The following is a 21,459-nucleotide window of genomic DNA, read 5'->3' as shown; positions in this document are numbered from 1 at the left end:
ATGAATGACAAGAGGTTGTCAGTTCTTGGTTAGAAATAATTGGCACAGAGGAGACAAAAGATGAATCAAGTGAAGAAAAAAAGAGTGATGGCAAAAGCTCTTACATTTCAAGACTTCTCCTAAATAGGAGAATGCACCGGAGAATGAATGGAGTCTTGAACTATGATGTTTCAATTTATTGATGATGCAATATGACTTCTGCTTAAAGTGGTTGAGTCATTCATTCATTCATTCATTCTGCTTAAGGTGTTTTCTTTAAGTTGGGTGAGCACCAGCCTGAAAAGAACTTAAGCAAAATGAGGTTGGCAGGAGCAAGGTTACAGAGTGCTCAGTGACAATGAAGAATGTAAGAGGGCAGCAATTTCCATTCTAACTTGTATTTGCCACAATCGCCTGTTTCTGTTCTGCTGCAGTTCGCTTTCCATCAAATACTATGTTATTCATCTTGCTCTCTGCTGTTTAGCATGAGTTGCATAACTACTTGTGCAATGTATGTAGTCTACATTCATTGCGGTGTAAAGGAAACTTCAAAACAATGGGGGTGGGTAATTAATTACATGTTGTTTGGAGACTCAAAAACAACAACAACCCCACGATGAAAATGAATACTGCACTAATTTCCATTCCTGACAACAGATGAACAGGCCTCTCTTTCCACCACAGAGTTACAATTCCCAGAGTTTCCTGGGAAGAAGGTTGTACAATGACAATAAAGGTATTATTATTATTATTATTATTATTATTATTATTATTATTATGAGGGATGGACCATTAAACCAGCCTGGGAAGTGTAGCTCTGAGAGGGTTTCTTAACCACTCTCAGCACCCTTAACAAACTTCAGTTCCCAGGATTCCTTGGGGGAAGCCATGACTGTGGCATCATTGTGCTTTCAATGTATAATGCATATAGGACCTAAGCTCACTGTTGCTGAAGCAACATCAAAGCTCTGTCCCCTTATGGAAAAGCCTGAGCCCTACATACGGACTGGCCTGGCCTGAGGCCAGTGCCTGCATCATACAATAAAGAGGGCTATGTTGAAGTATCCTACAATAGAAACAAATGGCTTATGAGTCACCCAAGATGTACAGGCCTGGCTTAAGGATTGCTATTAAAGAAAGGTTAGAGACTGTTTAACACACACTTGTTTCCTGACTGTAATAAATCTTAACATATAAAGAACCCACACCATTCTCCAAATTATTGGCAGTAAATGTTTTAAAGCCCACCACTAAAAGAAAGAAAGGGGGTTTAAACTACAATAAACATCAGTGTGTCCAAAACCTTTTAAAAATGACAGCTGCAGTTCACAGACCATTCAGACTGGAGCAGTTTCATGGACCAGGGCGGGAATCTCATGAGCAAGGCAGCCTATGAATGGCAACCCATTCTCTCCCTCCCCGCTAGGAATATCGATTTTGTTTTGGTTTTAATTGTACATTAACATTCAGCGTTGACATTAAACGCTTGCTCCCCATGGGATCAATGGACAGAAAAAGCCTACTTTTACAAGTGCATATCATGGCTGAATAAAATCAATCACTCTGAAGCCCAAGTGTGTAACAGATTCCATGGTACAGGCATCATCTGCTCCCCTATGCCAATGCTCATGATTACTTTTAATCTTAGAATAATCGCCACTCATATTAAAGTAATTGAATATCTACACTTCTGCAGGGTACCGGAAATATTCCAATCGCTCCCTGACTCTTACAAGGTCTGTTTTTTCTCTACTTGTGTTTTTAGAAGAGTCTTAAGGTAACTGGGAGCTGTGGCTGAGACCATAGAGCACCGGTTCAAAGTGTTGGTGCTGACCTTTAAAGCCCTAAATGGCCTCCGTCCTGTATACCTGAAGGAGCGTCTCCACCCCCATTGCTCAGCCCAGACACTGAGAGCTCCGAGGGCCTTCTGGTGGTTCCCTCCCTGCGACAAGTGAGGTTACAAGGAACCAGACAGACGGCCTTCTCGGTAGTGCTGACCACCCTCTGGAACACGCTCCCGGCAGGTGTCAAGGAGATAAGGAACTAGACAACTTTTAGAAGACATCTGAAGGCAGCCCTGTATCGGGAAGTTTTTAATGTTTGATGTTTTATTCTGTTTTTAGTCCTCTGTTGGGAGCTGCCCAGAGTGGCTGGGGAAACCCAGCCATATGGGTGGGGTACAAATAATAAAAAATTTGTTGTTGCTGTTGACTGCCTGATCTCTTATATCCCAGCCCAATGGCTGAAATCATCTGGAGGAACAGTGTTAGTTGTATCCCATGTTACAGAAAGAAGACTGGCCTCAACCAGAAGTCCAGCATTTGGTGCCACTGGTCTCATGCCCTGGAGGACTCTTCCTGCAGAGATTCAGTAAGAACCATCACTTTTGACTTCCATGCATCTCTTGAATGCCTTTTTATGTGACAGGCCTTTGCAGCTGCTTAATTTTTTGACTAGTCTATTTGATTGAGATTGCTGACCCAACAGCTGTCTGTCCTTTTTCGGCTTGCTGAACCACCTGGTCAACTTTTTCCCTTACCCTCAGCTCTGAGACTCACAAATTAACATAGGAAGGTTCTTTTTATTAAGTCAGACAATTGGTCCAATGGTCCCAATGTCATCTACACTGACTGGCAGCAGCTCTCCGGGGTTCCAGGCAGGGGACACTCCTAGCCCCACCTGGAGATGTTTGGGGTTGAACCTGTGACCTTCTGAATACAAAGCAGATGTTCTTCCACTAAGTTATTACCATTCTCCACCTCTTTTACTGTCCTTGGCAGATGTCAGTGTGATTGGGCTATTTCACTCTAGCTGTGGATTCATAGAATCTTATAGAATTGTAGAGTTAGAAGGGACCACAAGGGTCATTTTGCCCAATGTGGGACTCAATCCCATAATCCTGGGATCAAGAGTCTCATGCTCCACCAGCTAAGCTATCCAATGGAGACTGAGCTATCCAAATATTCCCTCAAGACTTCTTAGATGTAAACGCATGTCCTTTCAATTCAATTCAATTCAATTCAGGCTCTGTGTGTGTGTGTGTGTGTGTGTGAGAGAGAGAGAGAGAGAGAGAGAGAACACAGAGCATTACTAAATTCCAGACACTTCTGGAAGTAGCATGTGAGACTAGTGTAGCATGGGAAGCAACACTATTGTTGGGAAAATTGAACCCAATTTCTGACAAACAACAGGCGTTTATTTCTGCTATCAGCAAAACTAGCCCCAGCTCGCAAGTTGACACATTGTGGTTGCTGTTTGGGCCAATTCTTGGAAAGAGCCAGGCAATATCCTCTCCTCCATCTTTCATTTGGGGGTTGGCATTTCAAAGGACTTGGAACGAATGCCAGACAGTTTGGCAAGTCTCTAATTGACTGTTTCAGGGCAGTAAATTAACAGGAGGTCTCCCTGCTTCTCTTTCTGTTGTTTTTCTTCTTAATTTTATCAGGCGGACGGCTGCTTGGCAAAGGGGACCCACATTCTCCTCTGTGTGAATTCTGGGAGTGGGGTAAATACCTCTGGGGAGATATAAACTTAAGTTGCAACAACAGCAAAAAGTAGTTACACAGTGCGACATACTGAAATGAATGTGCAAGCAGTGTGGGCACCAAGAGACTATGTGTTCCAACATCAATGGTGCCAGTCATTTGGCATTAAAATATGCGCCAGCTGCAAAGCCTTGGATCTGGATAAGTCAGAGAGTGCTGGCAGGCTGACAAGGTGCTGCTTTGGAAACATAGGGAGCTGCCTTATATTTAAGTCTGACAATCAATTCCTCTAGCTCAGCATTGTCCCACTGACAGGCAGCAGCTCTCCAGGGGTTCAGATGGGGGACATTCACAGTCTCACCTGGAGATGCCAAGAACTGAACCTGGGACCTTCTGCGTGGGAAACTGATGCTTGGCTGTTGAGCTCAGGCCTTCCCCTTGGACAGAGATTGGCAAATCAGTTAATTCTGGTTTCTCCCACTTTCTCATTTTTCCAATCTTTATCTTGGTTCCTCACATTTTCTTATCAGTTTGCCAATTGTTATTTTTTAAGTCCTATTGAAATTGGTGCTGTTTTGGGGGTAATGTACACAATTTTATATGCAGCACAGGATTCTAAAGACAGGCACAGCAGAGAGAAAAGGAAAAATACACAGCCTACATGAACACAAATTGTGCATTTTAAAATGAGAGTACAGGCATCCCCACATTTACATGTCATCAGCTTGCATGTGACCACGTATATGCGGTGCTTGGACATAATTAAAAATGGAAAAAATTCTAACCAGAAATGGTGGGAGAGAGTTGGAAAGTACATTGTGGCTCGTAAGGAGACCCTTCTGAAGAGCCTAAAGAGGACATCAGTGAGCCAAACATCCAGAAAAAAGAGACTCCAACAGCTACAAAATGGCATGCAGGAGTTCTTGCTGCTGCCATGCTACCCTGCACAACAGCTGTTGGACAGGAAGCTATATGTACTGCAGGGAGCTCCCCACTTACGTGCATTTCACTTATGCACACTTATGCCTGGAATGTAACCCCAACATAAAATCTATGACAGGAGAAGAGAAAATTAAGGGGAGACAAGATAGCAACCTTCAAATATCTGAAGGGCTGCTGTCATATAGAAGATGTAGCCGGCTTGTTCTCTGTTGTTCCAGAGGGCAGGTCTAGAACCTATGTGTGGAAATAGAAGGAAAGATATTTTTACCAACTTTATTAGGAGTAACTTCCTAACAAAAAGTGAATATTTAAAACATAAGAAGAACCCTGATGTATCCTAGACTGGGCACACATGACATTTTATTTTAGAATCCATTGAGATGCAGCACTTCACTTCTTATATAGATCACACCCATAGAATCATAGAATCTTAGAGTTGGAAGGGACCTCAAGGGTCCTCTAGTCCAACCCCTTGCAATGCAGGAATAGCAGTTAAAGCATCCAACCTCAGCATACAATCCTCCATGGGAGAAGAGTCCATCACCTCTTGTGGGAGTGTGTTCCACTGCCAAACAGCTCTGGCCAAGCTAGTTTCGCTGCATATTTTTGCCCCTAAGAAGCACTTCCTGAGAAGCTGTTTTTATTCTGAGAATGAAAGCTCATTTCAAATTAATTCTGCATTGCCCCTTAGTGTGTCCATTTGAAAGCAGATGCAGGCAGTTCTGCCCAATGACATCGTGGGTGGATGTACACCAAGATTGCAATGACCACTTCCATCTTTATTCACCTGGGCATGTGCAGGGGGCGTAAAGGCATGGATAACCTAATGAAATGGATATCCAACAACCACACCCATCAATCTAGATGGAAAGCAGCATGTTGAGGAAGAGCATTAATGAGTCCAGATTGAGAAAAATTAAACTATTGTGCTACAAATGGGTTACTGTGTATGCACTCCACTCCCCTAGTGGCCAGCCAGATGCTTCTGGGAACTTGCAGGCAGGACCTGAGCACAAGAGGCCTCTCCCCTCCTGCAGTTTCCGCCAAATGGTATTCAGAAGCATTACTGCCTCCAACAGTGGAGGTAGAACATAAAGACATCAAGGTTAGTAGCCACCAATAGCCTTACCCTCCATGAACTCCCTAATGGTAAGAGCTGTTCAACAGTGGAGCAAGGTGCCTCAGGGGGGCAGGGGGAAGTTATCCTTCACTGGAGGTATTTCAGCATCTGTAGTCACATCTTTCAGGGATGTTGTACTTGCATCCTCTATTGCATTTTTGTAATTGTTATGCCTAGAGGACATGGAGGCATCAACCCCCCATTTTTTGCCATCTGTTTGGAAGGGCAATTCTATGAAACTAACAGCTGTGAACACCGTAGAGAATTTGCTTGTCTCCTGACTTTATTTGCTAGTCTTTTTATCAGCTTACTTTTTACTGAATATGTTTGTTTCCCATTCATTGAATTCAATGTGACTTACCTCTAAGTAGACAGGGTTACAATTGCAGCCTTCATGCAGTTGTGCTTCCCTCTCATTGTAGATGTTCCTTTAGATTTCCTGGCTATACATCAAATGCAGGGTGTTCCTTTAAAGACACAAAAGGCATCCAAGTTAATGCAAGCTAGTTTGCAGTACTAGCAGTAGCTTTGACGGAATAATTGATTTATACAAAGCAACTACCCTAAGCAAACTGCATGACGCAGGAAAGGCGCATTTGGCTGAGCAAGCAGCCACCATCAGTTGAAATTATGGGCTATGCATACACTTGAAGCAAAACACTTCCCCACAAAGAATCCCAAGAACTGTAGTTTACCTCTCATAGAACTACAATTCCCAGCACCCATAATAAACTACAGTTCCCTGGATTCTTTAGGGGAAGTAATATGTTGGTGAATATGCAGCCATCCATGATGGGAAGAACTGCTTTATCCAAGCGCCATACATAAAGATGATGCACATTGTATTATCCAACTTGCAGGTAATTGCCACGTAAAATGGGGTAGGTTGGTTGGTCCTCCCAGGTGTTGTGTATGTATCTCCCTCATTACCTTGGTTCTCAAACTTAATCAGTTCTGGAAGTCTGTTCCAAAACCAAGATGCCCTTTCCCATAGTCAGTAATGCAAAACAGATTAACCCGTTCTAAACTTTTAAAAACAACCCCTAAAACAGCAATTTAAACATGAATTTTACTATTTTATGAGTCCATTGATCCAGAAAATGAAAGCAATAAACAATGTACTGTACTATAAAATAAATAAAACAGTATTGTAGATGATAAAATAGAAATTTTAAAAAAATCTTACCTATACTGATGATAGTCATTGTTTGGAATTTATTCATTTCCACAGTCACACAATCAATCAATCAATCAATCAATCAGTAGCTGAACTGGGATCCACACAGTCACAAAAACAAATTAACTGAAAAAGTATCAAAACAAAAAACGCAAAATAAATAACAAAAACAACTTCACCAAATGTAAGCTCCAAATATCACCTCAGAACACTGCAGTTGGAAATGGAAGGCTTGAATTATAATGGGGGGGGGACACAAATCAGCAGTGCAACAGGAAACACAGGGGGACGCAAATCAGCAGCGCATTCTTGTTCACGCAGGCATTTGGTGGCTGAAATATTATTGATCCTGGCCTCATTGAAACTTGGACTCAGCTACATTAGGAAAGCAACAGTGATTTGAATGAGCTATAAACACGCAACATCAGAAGATGACAGAGAGCAGGAAATTTTAAAACACAATTTTCTATAGATATTTCCCCCTCTCATTTCTGACTTATTTATAGCGTTTATTTTCCTGTGTTTAGATCCATCCACTATTACATATGAGGGTATATGACCATTTTTATTTTTTTGATGTTCTTAATTCCTTTCAGATGTTTTAAATATATTACAATTTTGTTTTAATCACATTATTTTCCTGCTTGATTGTTTTCTGGCCTCGTCCCTTTGAGGAGGAAGGGCAGGATAGAAATTTAATAAGGTCATCATCATCATCATCATCATGCATGGCTGCATACACATTATACATTTAAAGCACATTCAAGGCACATTTCCTCCCTCAAAGAATTCTGGGCGCTGTAGTTCACCCCTGCATAGCATTACATCCCATCACCCTTAACAAACTACAGCGCCCCTGATGACAGGGAGAATGTTCTTTTAATATGTTTTGAAGGCATATTATGTATACAGCCAAAGTGCCTATTTTGTCAAATGTATGCCCAAGAATCAGCTAACCCTAACTCTAACCCAAATGGGAATTCTGAAGCATCCGTTGAGCAAAATCCAATACAACCAGATGTATGCACAGTTGTATACACTGATTTCACAAGATCATTTTGCCCTGCTTGCTTGATTCATGCTGAGCATCTATGGAAGGGAATCCCTCATCATTAGACAGGTATGCCAACTGGAGACCACCTTATGCACCTGCGCCCACTGCATTCTACAGGAATGTCTTTCATTGAAGTCCCTCAGGTATCAGAAGCCCTCTCTGCAGTAGCTCAGAGCAGGGCTTTCAGCATGACAGCACCTGCTTAGTGGAAGATGTTCCCTGTTGAGATATGACAGTCGCCCACTCTCTGTACTTTACAGAAACAACTGAAGACATTTTTGTTTCGACAGGCTTTCTCAGCCAGATAAATAGGTCCCTGTTTCAAGGTGTTCATTTTGCATTGTTTTAAAACTTATCTTCAGGGGAGGTTTGCACTGTTTTCAAAATTGTTTTAAGCTGTTTCCATACGGTGCCTGTAAATCACCTTGAGGCATATAAAGAAGGTGATTTATGAAATAAGGAGGGGGAGGAGGGGGAGGAGGAGAAGCCATAGAACCTAGCCTGCTAAGCATATAGGAACTTACTTTATGTTAGATCACATTTTTAGCCATATTCACTTTATTTTTATTCCCCTCTCCCCCAATTTTAATTATTTATCTTGTTTAAGTAAGTAGTATAGAAAAAACAAAATAACAACAAAGAGAGAAAAATAGATTGAAAACAATCCAGAAACACTGAAAGTAAATATTACATATCATATAATACTCTCCCCGCCACCCGCAGCTTCCCTCCGCTACAATTTGACTTCTTTGAATCTCTATTTCCACCTTTATCTTTGCATTCTCCAAATGTATCATTCTTTGTATTTCTTTTATCTCTTCTCTTTTCCAAATCATAGATGTACTTTACATTTTTATTCTAGGAATATTAGCATATCTTTCTTAGAACAGTATTTTAACATATAATCTTTGAAACATTTCCATTCCTGTTTTAATTTTTGATTTGACTGATATCTTATGATTGAGGTTAGCTTTGCCAGTTCTAAATATTCATTTAATTTGCAAATCCACTCCTCTTTTGAGGGCAAGATTTGAGATTTCCATTTAGAAGCAATCACTGCCCTGGCTGCCGTAGTTGCATACAGAAAAATTCTTTTTTCCACTTGTGGTATATCTTTCCCTATCAAGCCTAGGAGATATGCCTCTGGTTTTTTAACAATTGGGATTTTCAGCATTTCCTCATGTATTACTCCCCAAAATTTCTTAATCTCCTCACAGCCCCACCACATGTGTATTGTTGTTCCTGCTTCTTTGCCATATTTCCAACAGAGGCTGGATTTCAATTTATAGATTTTGGCCAGCTTAAATGGTGTTAAATACCACCTGTAGACATTTTAACAAAATTTTCTTTAATCCTGTAAGAGGTGGTAAATCTTTTATCCTCTCACCAGGATTTCTCCCATTGCTCTAAGTACATCGTATGTCCAACATCTTGAGCCCATTGGATCGTAGTTTCTTTCATTTCTTCATCCATCAATTCCCAATCAAGTAAAAGATTATATGTTTAAGACAGTATTTTCTTATTATTTTGTAATATTGTGGTGCTCAGTTTAGAATCCTCTTTTGCAAAACCTTTTTTTAAGATCTGAATTAAATACACTTCTTAGTTGCAGGTATTGCCATCTATCAGACACATATTGTCGTACCTTCTCATAGGGTTTTTTTCTGAGTTTTCCTTGATCTTTCTCCAGTAGTTGTCTATATTGTGCCCAGTTTGTTCTCTTATTAAGTTTTTTCATGGCATGCACCTCCAGCATCGAAAGCCACCAGGGGGTTTGTGGTTCCAGTTGCAATTTATATTTGTTCCAGACTTTATATAATGCATTCCTGAGTAAATGATTTGTAAAAACTTTATGGACTTTTGCCTTCCCGTAAATGAGATATAGCCACATTCACTTTAAACATCCATGGCCTCCACCAAAGAAACCTGCAAGCTGTAGCTTTTCAAGGTTGTTAGGAGGGGACTTTGTCCACCTAGTTCAATTGTGACCCTTCCGGGGTCTCAAGTAGAGGCCTTTCCTATCACTTCTATCTGAATCTTTCTTATGCCATGGGCTAATCTGGAACCGTATACATACACAATATGCAATCGAACCACTGAGCAATGGTTCCTCCTTCCAGCAGGAGTCTTCCCCACTCTCCAACAACCGACAGCACCGACTCGCCAGAATTCCACTAGGCTTTAAGAAGCAGTGTTGGTGAAACGTCTTTCTGTGAGTATGAAGAACAGGGCTGTGCATCTCTCTGCAGTCATTAGAGTACCGACTGTGGCTTTTATGGAGTTTCAGCAATGGGCTTTAATTAAAAAAATGTGCAAGCAGGTTATTTCAAGAAAAACAATGACTGTAGACACACACACGCGCGCGCACACACACAAACGCACATCCTCTTCTCTCCCATGCCAGATCATCACCAACCCATGCCTTTATAGCATTAGAACAAAAGATGAGCCCTACTGGATCAGGCCAATGGCCCATCTAATCATAGAATTACAGAATCTTAGAGTTGGAAGGGTCATTATTTCAATCCCTTGCAATGCAAGAATCTCAACTAAAGCATTCATGACAGATGACCATCCAACCTAGTTCAGCATACGCTGGCCAAGCAGGTGTGCCAATGGGAAGTCCAGATTCCAGAGGCAGATGCTAAAGGCAATAGAGCCATAGTTATACGTGCTTTGAGGACAATTTGGACTTAAAAGAAGAGAGAAGGCTCACGCATACTGTTTAATGTGGATTGTAAGCTTCCTGTTCCTTGATTAATTCTCAGTTGTCCATATAATGTTCTCCTATAAATCACTGCCCAAACTTTCTCCTCCCTCAGTCTACATTTACTCCTTCCTTCCCCTTTTCGGAGTATCCCTGGTAAGAGAAAATCCAGACTGACGGAGGGGAAAGGAGGGGAAAGGGAGGCAGTGATTTAGAGGACAACGTGATATGAACAATGGAGAATTAATAGAGGCACAGGTTTCTTCGTGTCTACATTAAACGACAGTATGGATGAGCAGAGAGAGAGAGCACCAACAGTATCTGAAGTGACCAATTCATACAATCAAACTGATGGTGTCCCCATTCCCCTATAAATAACACAAACGACCAGTCCATAAAACCCAATTGATGGTATCTATACGCCTCCATATTTGACGTATTATTGAGATTTTTCCTTAGGTTTCTCTTCGAGAAAACCCATCCTTCTTCCTCAACAGGCAGAAAAAAAATAGATAAAAAGAGGAGCATCATGAAAGCTTCCAGAGCTGTATCGATCTTCCCTCCCATGTCCAAAGAGAATTGTTTACGTGCCGAGCATCAGAAAGCTCACATTTTTTTTTTATTGTAAATACTCATCTCCCCTGCATAGACACCAAAGAGCTGAGGGTGCCTGTTATTATACTTTCTACCTGAACATCTTGCTTTTCCCTAAAAAGTTTCCAGGCACAAGCAATCTCGACATCTGTTTCAAGGAACTCGGCTGGAAACGCAGTTCCGCGCAGCCAAATTGCTTGTGCTTCTATGGAGGAAATGGCTATTTATTTTATGCTGCCATCTGGGCTCTAAATAGTATCTTTTGTCATTTGCGGCCTTGAGTTTGGTTTTCTCCCCTTTTTTCTTCCTCTCCACCAGATATAAAATGAAATGCTTTCTAAATTAGGTTTGTTGTATACCACACAAACTTTTTTTTTTAATGTAAAAAAAATAAAATAAGAAGTGTCATAAATTACTTGGGGAGATTGAGTCGGCCATGAGAGTTGGAATCAGCCCACCTCCTCAAACTTTATAAATACCTAGGTATCTGTTGGCTTGCTGAATTACTGTTGTTCTGTATATCTGGTTATTTTAAGCTATGTTAAAATATGGGGCTTCTCTAGAGTAGAAATGTGGTCTCCCCAGTGCTCAAACTCCAGGATAGATTACTGCAATGCACTGTATGTGGGACTTCTCTTAAAGACAGTACAGAAACTACTGCTGGTCCAAATACCATCACCACTGAGTGGGATGGCTGTACTCCAATTTAGGATATATTGCATTGGCTATGTATATACATTACCAGGCCAGTTTAAACTGTTGGTCTTATCATTTAAAAACACTGAATGACTTGGGTCCTAGGTACTTAACAGATTCCTATATTCTCCTGTCCAATATTAAGATCTTAAGAGAACCACTTCTTCTGGTTGCACTAATGAGTGGGGCACATTGCATGGTGACCCCCCCCCCGAGAGGACCTAACCTCAGTAATTGAGATCTCTAACTTCTGAAATACAGCTGGCATTGTTGTCTCTGTCTATTTTGATGACAAATAAAAACAATTTTATTCTCCCAGGCTTTCCTTGGGGACTAATGGGAGACCATCTTGGCTGTCTCTTAGTGCAGACCCAGGTCATTGAGCCTGAGCTTCCACAGCCAACACCCACCATGAACCACCATTGCCAGAATTGGCAGCCACAGCAGCAGATACATTCTGTGCTTATGATCATATTTTTTTTTTGTCTTGCTAATTATGCTATCTTAAATGCACATTTTATATTTGAGTTCCTTTAGTAAGGTTTTATTTTGAAATATATAAGGTGGGCTTTATTTTTTTGTTAACTTTGCTGCGTTAAATGTGCATTCTGTTGTTGACCTCCACTGCAATGTTTTGTTTTTGAAATCTTTAAGATAATGTTTTAGTTTCCTGTTATGTATGTTGCTTTATACTTTATATTTGACTTTCTTCTGTAATGTTTTATTTTGGGTGGTTTCATTCGATGTTTTCAAGTAGGCTATAAACTGCTTTGAGATTTTTTCCCCTTAAGAAAGTAAAATGGTATGGAAATGAAACACCCTGGGATTGTGGCAGTGATGAAGGGAGGGATATAAATTTAAGCAACAAATTAATGAAAAAATAAATAAATAGATGTGTACACAGAAGCACAGGAAACTGCCTTAATCAAAGCATTGGTCATCTAATTTAGTATTGTCTACACCGACCAGCAGTCGTTCTCCAGGGTTTATAGCAGAAGCCTCTCCAGCCCTACTGGAGATACTGTAGATGGAACTTGAGACCTTCTGTGTGCAAAGCAGATGTTCTACCTCTGAGCTATGACTGTTCCCAACATAGGGAAGGTCATACCACAGTTCTTTGGTTAATAGCATTTGTAATTATTGCTACCAACCCTGGGATCATGTTTCTGGCACCAAAACACGAGGGGTTAACCAATACAAAATGAGTGTTATCCCCACCCCAAATTAATTTTTAAGGCCCCTTTAGCATCTTCCATCAGGTCTACCAATAGTTTAGGTTAGAAAAGAGTGTGGATTCTTGCCATTTGGAATGCGTATCTACCTGGCTTTCATCATGTATTGAGTTAAATTAGAACAGATGGACACTAGTAGATTACCAAGAAATGCTTCTTGGAGCAGCCAAAAGACAGTTATGTCAACATATAACTCTCTAAATGCAACCATAAAACATAGCTGGGGCGGGGGCTGGGATCTGCAAAACCTAATCAAGATGGATTTAAGATGTGCCCAGGAAACCATTACAAATAAATTAAGGGGTTATTACATTCAGCAGGATATGGAAGAGATCCAGACCTCAGTCTTTATTCCCTATATTTGGCAGCTACAGTGATGCACAATTTTGGAAGGTTTATTTCCATGGCTCAACCTTTAGGCTGTTGCAAAGAGCCTTCCTGACTTTATGTTCTTAGTCTATGCTAACTCGGTACTTGACAGAACATTGCCAAAAGATGCCTGTGGAACTCCAGTTATGAATTTCTGGGTACATTGTCCCATACGTACTTTACACAGGAGGGAATTTCTACATGGCATTTGCAGGAAGGGCCACAGCTTAGCACATGTTCAGCCCCTCATATTTCCAGGTGAATGACCAGAAGAAGCTGCCTTATGGAGACCCACAGAATTCCCCATGAAGGGGACGGGCACCCACAAATTTTGGTGCCAGGGCCATGCACACTGCATGGCACCCATGACCCCAGGCACCTGGGGCCAAGTTGGAACCATTGTTAAATGGTACCAATTTTTGGTAAGATTGTTTGCATGGCCAGTTAAAAGCTAAATGTGGTATTTCAGCTGGGTGAATATCTTTTGTTAAAGCTCAGTTTGTTTCACAGGTTGGATGTATGCAGGCGGAAGCAAGCACCACTGAGTTCAAAGGAGCCTGCTCCCAGAAAAGTGTGCAAAGGATTGCATGAATTGGGATCCAACTGATCTGAGTGGAAGCAGTGAGACCCATGCAAGACCATGGAAGCATAACACACTACTGGCAAATGCTCTTTACATTTCCCACAACGTGCTGAAGAGATTTTACAAGGGACATTCTGGATCTTTGTCCAGCAGGAGTAGAGAACATTCTTGTGTTCGGGTCCTGCCTGCTGTCAGGGGAACCCTGCTGGTTTCCCACAAGTATCTGTTTGGCCACTGTGAGAACAGGATGCTTGACTAGGTGGGTCATTGGCCTGATCGAGCAGGCTCGTGTTCTTATGTTTATGGGAAGTAAAAAGGGTTGTCTGCTACTGCCAGGTAGATCCAGTGGGCAGGCAATAAAACCAGTTCGCTCTGCCAGCACACTGCCTGCTATCCAAAGATGCTGTGATCAAGATAACTAGAACCTTGAAGCAAAACTTGGTTGAAATCTCACCCCCTCACATACCTTCCTGCATCAAGATTTTCCTCTATGCTGAGGTTTTCCTATGAATCTGTCCCACAGACCACTCTTAATAATAATAATAATAATAATAATAATAATAGAAGCTTGTCATTTTATAGCAAGGCACGGTGAAAGTGTTTAGGAAATGGAAGAACTTGATTGCAAAAAAATAACTCTCCGTGCTGTGGAATCCAATTTTTAAGAGAATGTTTATGAAGCTTTTAGAAACTATGAAGGGCAAAGAGTTTGTATGATCTGTGCATTCTATTTATTTCCTGAAATCGTGCAGCCATGCCTTCAGGAAGCCCGATAACCCGTCTGGCTTGGAATTTTCCAGTGTCTTTTATAGTTGAGTAAAAACGAGTAAATCGTATATCCAGCTCATATGAAACAACTAATGACTCACAAGGAAGCAATATTACCAGCAAGTCTACCTGTGAGTGAGTGCCTAGTTCATATAGAGATAAAATTAAACTACAAAAGACTCCATTAAAGTAACAGTAAGAGTCCTGGCAGAAGCCCATAAAATAAGGGAGATTCAAAGAGTTATGGATGAAACTACCTGTATACCCTTTAACTATAGTTTTAAATTACAGCAGATGGTAGGAGGGGAAGAAATCTCTGGTATCCTCTGTGTTGTAAATGCTTTTGCACTTCATGGTTGGAGTGTAAGTCGTACACTTAACTCTGTATTTTCTGGAGGGTGTAGACTGTAGCTGCCTGTAGCTTTTATAGCCACATGGGCAGTTTGCCTTTAAAACAACCACCACCAGGTATTATCTGACAGTTAAATCAAATGGTTACTAGAAGCAAGTATCCATATTGCAGCCCAGCGGCAGAGGGTCTCACAGAAGGTCTCAGGTTCAACTGCTTGCACTTCCTGGTACGGCTGTCCCCCAGAGCCTCTGACAGTTCGTGAAGACAATACTGACCTAGATAGACCAATGGTATGACTCTGTTAAAGGCAGCTGCCTATGTTCCAATACAGTGGTACCTTGGGATGCGAATGGGATCCATTCCAAAGCCCTGTTCGCATCCAGAAGCAAATGTAACTAGCGACGGCATGTCTGCGCATGCACACGTCACTTTTTGACGCTTCTGCGCATGCGCGTGACATCATTTTGAGCATCTGCACATGTGAGCGGCGAAACCCAGAAGTAACGAGCTCTGTTACTTCTGGGTTCCCGCGGAGCGCAACTCGAACGCGCTCAACATGAAGCATATTCAACCCGAGGTATGACTGTAATCTTGTCAGTTGGCAATTAGCACCAGCAGCTAATTCTCAAGGCATATGTATTCATTGCAGGGGTGGAAAGCCCATGGCTCAGCAGACAACAGTGTCCAGCAGGGCTACGCAGGTGAGACTGTGCTGTTGGCTTCCCAAGACAATTAATAGTTGTGGGTTACCAAGAAGGGGAGGGGCAAGGCAGCGGGGAGTTCAGTGTGCTATACCCCACTATTCATTGCTGCAGAGAGGACAAAGCTGACCTAGATGTATCAGGAGCATAATACCTCAAGAACCACCTCTCTACATGTGAACCTACCCGGACCCTGTGATCATCATGTGAGGCCCTTCTTCATGTGCCTCCTCCATGAGAGGTCTGGAGGGTGGCCACATCAGAACGGTTCTTTTCTGCAGTGGCTCCTTCTTGTGGGCTTCCTATATGCATCTGGGGTTGTTCTCTCCAGAAGAGCCTAACAATGCCTATTGTTTAACCAATAGACCATGACCTCTGGTTTTAAGCTATGAGGCTCATTAGGCAAATATATGGTTAGGTGGTTCTTTATGTGCATTATTGGCAATAAAATTAAGAATTGCTGTTCTGGATTTGTTTGGATGGATTGCCATATTTTGAAGAGCAAAAAAGAGGACGCATTTGTTGACTTCTACTTTTAATTATGGATTGCTATGATTACCCATGGAAAGGGGCCTTGTCCTGGAAAAAGAGGACATTTTACAAACCTGAGTGAATGGAATGATGCTTATTATGCTAATTCTGGAGAGTCGAAATCATGTACTGCTTATGTATCTGGGATGAGGGTTATGTAGGGCCTGAATAAGGTATGATAAATTTCATTAAGTTAAGCAACAATAGTTAGATTTGGAGGCAGGTATACAGTTGGCAGGAACAGCAGGCAGCCTTGCTCTTACTGGATGAAGAATTCAAATTCAGATTACTATTTCTGCCAAAATCTTTAATGCTCAAATCAGTATGGTGCACAGATAACGCAAGGGTTAAAGCACAGCAGGTGATACACATGGTTCAGCAAGGTAAGATGCTGATCCATCCATTGACACACCTCCCAGGTTTAAAGAGCAGGGCAGCCACAGCTTTAGCAGAGGAAGCAAGAAGCATCTGTGGGCTGGGCAGCCAAATACATACTCCGTTGAGTGAGCTGAGCCCAAGCTGTCTGTTTGCACTGACTCTGGTGTCTCCATGTCCTTAGCTCACAGGTAGACTTGCACTCTAGCAGCTCCCCTGCAGTTGGAGCACCACTGACAGGAGATGATGGCCAAGGAAATTTTTGTGGAGAAGGGGGCTGCTTGGGAGTGTCTGGTGGGCTTCTTTTCTGACAACCTGCTGGAATCTACTCCAGGGTGCAGCTCCACATCCATGATCTTCTCCCCATACAATTCCAAGACCTCCTATGAACCACATGAAACTTGTCCAAACCTGCTAGGTCCCTCCCTGGGATTTCCTGACTCCAGCTCCTTGAGTTCCTCCCACTTTTCTTCTTGATATGACAAGTCACTCCAGAACATTTCCATGTGGAGGTCTCTGCACATATGCTAAGAGGGGCAGCAACATGCATGGACAGGAGCTGTTCAGGGTTAAACAAAAAAAAAGGGGGGAGTCTATAGTGGCTTCCAGAATGAGTGGAGGTCCCTTGTTCAGTCAGGTTTTGTTATAGAGGCAGAAATAAAGTATTCTGTGGTCTGTCTGAACTAATTTTCATGGGATTAAATTTCTTCCAATTCCAACATTTTTATACACCCCTTCCACATCCCTTTTTGCTGTACACTGACACGTGGTTCTAGGTGAATGTTAATCAGTGTGCAGAGGGCACAACAGTAGTTCACAACTTTACCCTGTCTGAATCGCTGTAGTACATTGCCTGAAGCATGTCTTGGCTTGCAAAACACATCACAGGAGCTAAATACCTGTCTTAATTGGGGTTCCAATGTCTAATCAATTAATCATTAAGCATTTTTATTGACTAAAAAGAGGGGCATGATGAATGGAGCATCGTATTTCTTTTGTATGAAGAAAATTTTATTCTAATTGACGTGCTTGTAAAGATTCTAGGTGCTACCTTGAAAGAGGCATTCTTCCTTCTCTCTCTCTCTTTCTCTTTCTCTCTCTCATTTAAGGGAATAACTCCAAGATGATGCCAGGTAGAATAAATGTATGCATAATCTAACAGGCAAATCATGCCGCTTGCTTTGGAAATACTGTTTTACTTCTGTGCAAATTTCATCAGCTGATAAATCAATAAATTGGCTACCAGGCCCACAATTAATTAAAATGTCTTTAACAGACTACTAATACCATAAAAACCCACACGCAAAGCAACTAGTTGTTAATGAGAATGCCACAACAAAACACTGGATGTGTATTCTTAGAAGATAGTGCATTTTGTTCCCCATCACAATGTCCCCATGTTCTGTGGCTCCTATTAAAAAATACATAAATCTGCAAAACTCAGGTTCCCCCACCCCAGCTGATACCCCTCTCTTGCATATGGTGATGTCATTCTGGCTACAGAAGAATGTGTAGGATCCTCTGCTGGCTGGAGCCTACTGGGACTGGTGGGGCAGACAGCAGAGAGCCCAAAAGTATGTGGAAGCAGAGCCAACTAATTCTCTTCCCTGCTGAGTTCTGCAAGGGCAAGACTAAGGTCACATTCACACCATAAATTTAAAACACTTTAATGATGCCACTTTAAATAGCCATAGCTTCCCCCAAAGAATTGTGGGAGCTGTAGTTTGTTAAGAGGACCTGGAGTTGTTATTCCCCTCACAGAGCTGCGATTTACAGAGCAATTTAACAACCAATGTCTCTCGTGCTATTTCTCAAGAAAAAGAGGTGCCAGAACTTACCATGAACACCTCCCTTGCTCTCTTTAAATAAGCAAGGGAGCCCACCTGAGAGGTGCTGGAACTGAGTTCCTGTGAGTTCCTCCTGAAAAATAGCCCTGAATATCTCTCTTCCCAGGGACCTCTGGGAATTGTAGCTCTTGGAGGGGAATGGGGGCCTCCTAACAACTCTCAGCACCCTTAACAAACAACAACTCCCATAATTCCTTGGGGGAATCCAAAGTGGCATTGTAGTGCTTTAAATGTATGGAGTGAATGTGGCCTAAGGAAGAGGAAGCTGACAGGCAGTGTGGCCTCCTGAGCCAGTTGTAAATAAGAAGCCAGGCAAGTGCGGGAGGCTGGCAGTGTTTTGTGGGGCAGTGCCCCATTTTCCCGACTGGACCAGCCACCGCTGATGCGATCTGTAATAAGAGTTGTGAAATGGTTTTGTTTCATCCTCTCATGTTTGGGCGGCAGAAAAATGAGAGGACATAAATTCCTTTGATGGTGTTTTTGTCTGGAGGGAGGTTTTTCCTTCATCTTCTCCCTGTTCTCAGTGGGAAAATCCTTTTCCTCGTCTCCCTCTCATTTTCTTTGCTCCATATGCTAGCTATTTCAAGGTAAGGCCTTGAAAAACAGCAATCCACAGATTATGAGTTCTTCCAAAGTTCTTTCCTCTCCCCAACCCGCTTGCCATGCTGTTTTCCTTCTACATTCCTGCGGTGCCAACAGATGAAGCTGTAAGCCTGCTCATCTCCCTGCATCTAATCTTGATGTAGCTCAACAGCGGGGAAGGTGGGCAATTGGACGCTAGCAGTTGTTGGCAAAGAATGAACGCTGCAGCAGGATCGAATCTGGATGACACTCGACTTGCATAGAGAAAGCTGCCATTTCAGAAACTCGCCTCCTGGGCTAGGATTTTATTTTGCTTCAGTTGGAGAGAAAAATGCTTGCTTTAAATGTCATTACTTCTTTGATACTTTTCCGTTTGGTCCTTATTCTTTTGCTTAATTGTGTGTGTGTGTGTGGGTGGGTGGGTGTATGTAATGATTAATCTACAGTGAACTGCACAAATGTTGAATTTATAAGTGTTGGAGGGGTTAATAAACCTCTTCACATTTAGGGCAGATCTACACCATGCATTTATAAGACATCCCATGCATATTTAAAGCAAATGACTTCCCCCAAAAGAAACTTGGGAACTGTAGTTTCCCCTTCACAGAACTAATGTGTGCTGAATGTGCTATAAATATATGGTGTGGATCTGCCCATGTTCCTTTTAGAGAGGTAGCCATATTTGCTTGAGGGTTCATGAAATAAAGAAGCAGTTTTTGGTCTATGTTTGGACACAATTGGAGGCCATTTTGAATCAAGATGGCAAACAGAATCTTTTAGACTTAGAATCACAGAACTGTGATTTTAACCCAATTTTAAAACTGTGCTGGCTTTTGCGGTTGTTTTAGAATTCCTGAGCAATGACCTGCAAATTTCATTAAGCACTTATGAAGCTTCCTCTTCTCTTCTCAGGGCTGGCCCTACCATTAGGTAAAGTGACCTTAGGCAACAGATACTGGGACGTAGTCACCACTGAAGCTATGCCATTCATACTTGTCCTTAGTCTCTCTGGGTAGCCAAGAGAGTAGAGGGCAATCCTCCTTGGCCTCTAGCCTGTTGGATGCAAGGATCATACCACTGTGTCTCCACAGCCACTGCGAAGCCCCCCCCCTCACCTCCCAACTCCCAGGAGGTAACTGGAATCCTTGTCGCCTCAGCTGCACCCTCCCCTCTCTCCAGCTCAGCTGCTTCTCTCTCATGCACTATCTCTGTGGGATTGTCAGCCAATAAAATTGGAAGAGGATCATCTGTAGTTGTTTAAGGGCTTTCCCCAGACTTTGGCTGCTTGCCCTCCAGCACGACGACAGTGGCAGATTTCCAACAGTTCACACCTTCTGGCACCTTGCAAATGAATGGAAGTTCATTCCGCAACTTGCAAGAAATCAATCCCTTGGTGTGGCAGCACCAGGGCCAACCCCACACGTTTTGGCACCTGAAGTGAACAAGAAAGTGTACCCCTTGCCAGGGAAGGGGTGAGTAAAGATCTGCAATGGGAACAAGGGTGGAAGGAGATCAGCAGCGCCTCCTATTTGCCAAGAAGCCACTGTAGAAACCAGCCTCCAAGGACCATGTTGCAGCTGTGGCTGTGGCAGTAGTGGGTAAATTTATTTTATTTATTTATTTATTTATTTATTTACAGCTATTAGCCCATAAAATATGTACAAACATAAAAACACAGGGACATAAAAACAGATATATCCGACAACAGAAGGTGAACACCACGATGCAAGGGTGGGTCATTGAGCAGAGCCAAGTGACAGCTTGGGGCCAGGAGAGCTCCAAGGGTAAAGCATTTTTTGGAGGCTGGATCTGCTGCCCCTGCATATCCTGCCACCTGAGGCGATTGCCACACCTCGCCTCCTGGTTGGGCCGGCCCTGGGCAGCACGCACTCTTTGGAGCTCCCTATTTATATTAGGCACGCACCTTTTCTTTGTCTCAGCAAGCCTACCCAGGCAAGCCACCTATGATTTAATAAGTACAACGATATTGAAATCACTGGTTTTATTTTATATTTTAAAGAGGGTTTTTGTTTTTTGAAGGGTATAACTTGGTTATATTGGTGTGTTTTAAATGAACAATTTAGATTGCCTTTTGTGCCAAAGCTGTGTCTGCCCTGTGGCTGTTCTCCCTCCCAACCACAAACACATATCACTACAACCAGGACTTTTTTCCAGCTAGAACTCAATGGAACTGAATTCCGGCACCTCTAAGGTGGGCGCCATTGCCATTACAAGAGAACAAGGGAGGCATTCATTGTGCATTCTGTCATGTCTTTTCCTAGAAAAATAGCAATGAGTACAACATATTTCATAGCTTGCATTTTACAATACGTTATTGCTATGATAAGAAAGAATGCTGCTGCAG

General features: G+C 42.2%; 1 long non-coding RNA gene across 1 annotated transcript; it reads right to left on the bottom strand.

Annotated features, from left to right (window-relative positions):
- Nucleotides 1–3,510: 3,510 nt before the first annotated feature.
- Nucleotides 3,511–7,179, bottom strand: LOC310754648. The gene is made up of 3 exons (XR_014543937.1): nucleotides 6,713–7,179; nucleotides 5,888–5,993; nucleotides 3,511–4,640 (listed from the first exon to the last, which is right to left on the bottom strand). It is a non-coding gene; the product is annotated as an uncharacterized lncRNA (long non-coding RNA).
- Between the last annotated feature and the right edge of the window lie 14,280 nt (nucleotides 7,180–21,459).

This window comes from Podarcis filfolensis, assembly GCF_964270895.1.
Source record: "Podarcis filfolensis genome assembly, chromosome: Z".
In the NCBI taxonomy this organism is placed as follows: domain Eukaryota; kingdom Metazoa; phylum Chordata; class Lepidosauria; order Squamata; family Lacertidae; genus Podarcis; species Podarcis filfolensis.
The sequence above is the reverse complement of the archived record's forward strand: the minus strand, read 5'-3'. Positions and strand labels throughout refer to the sequence as shown.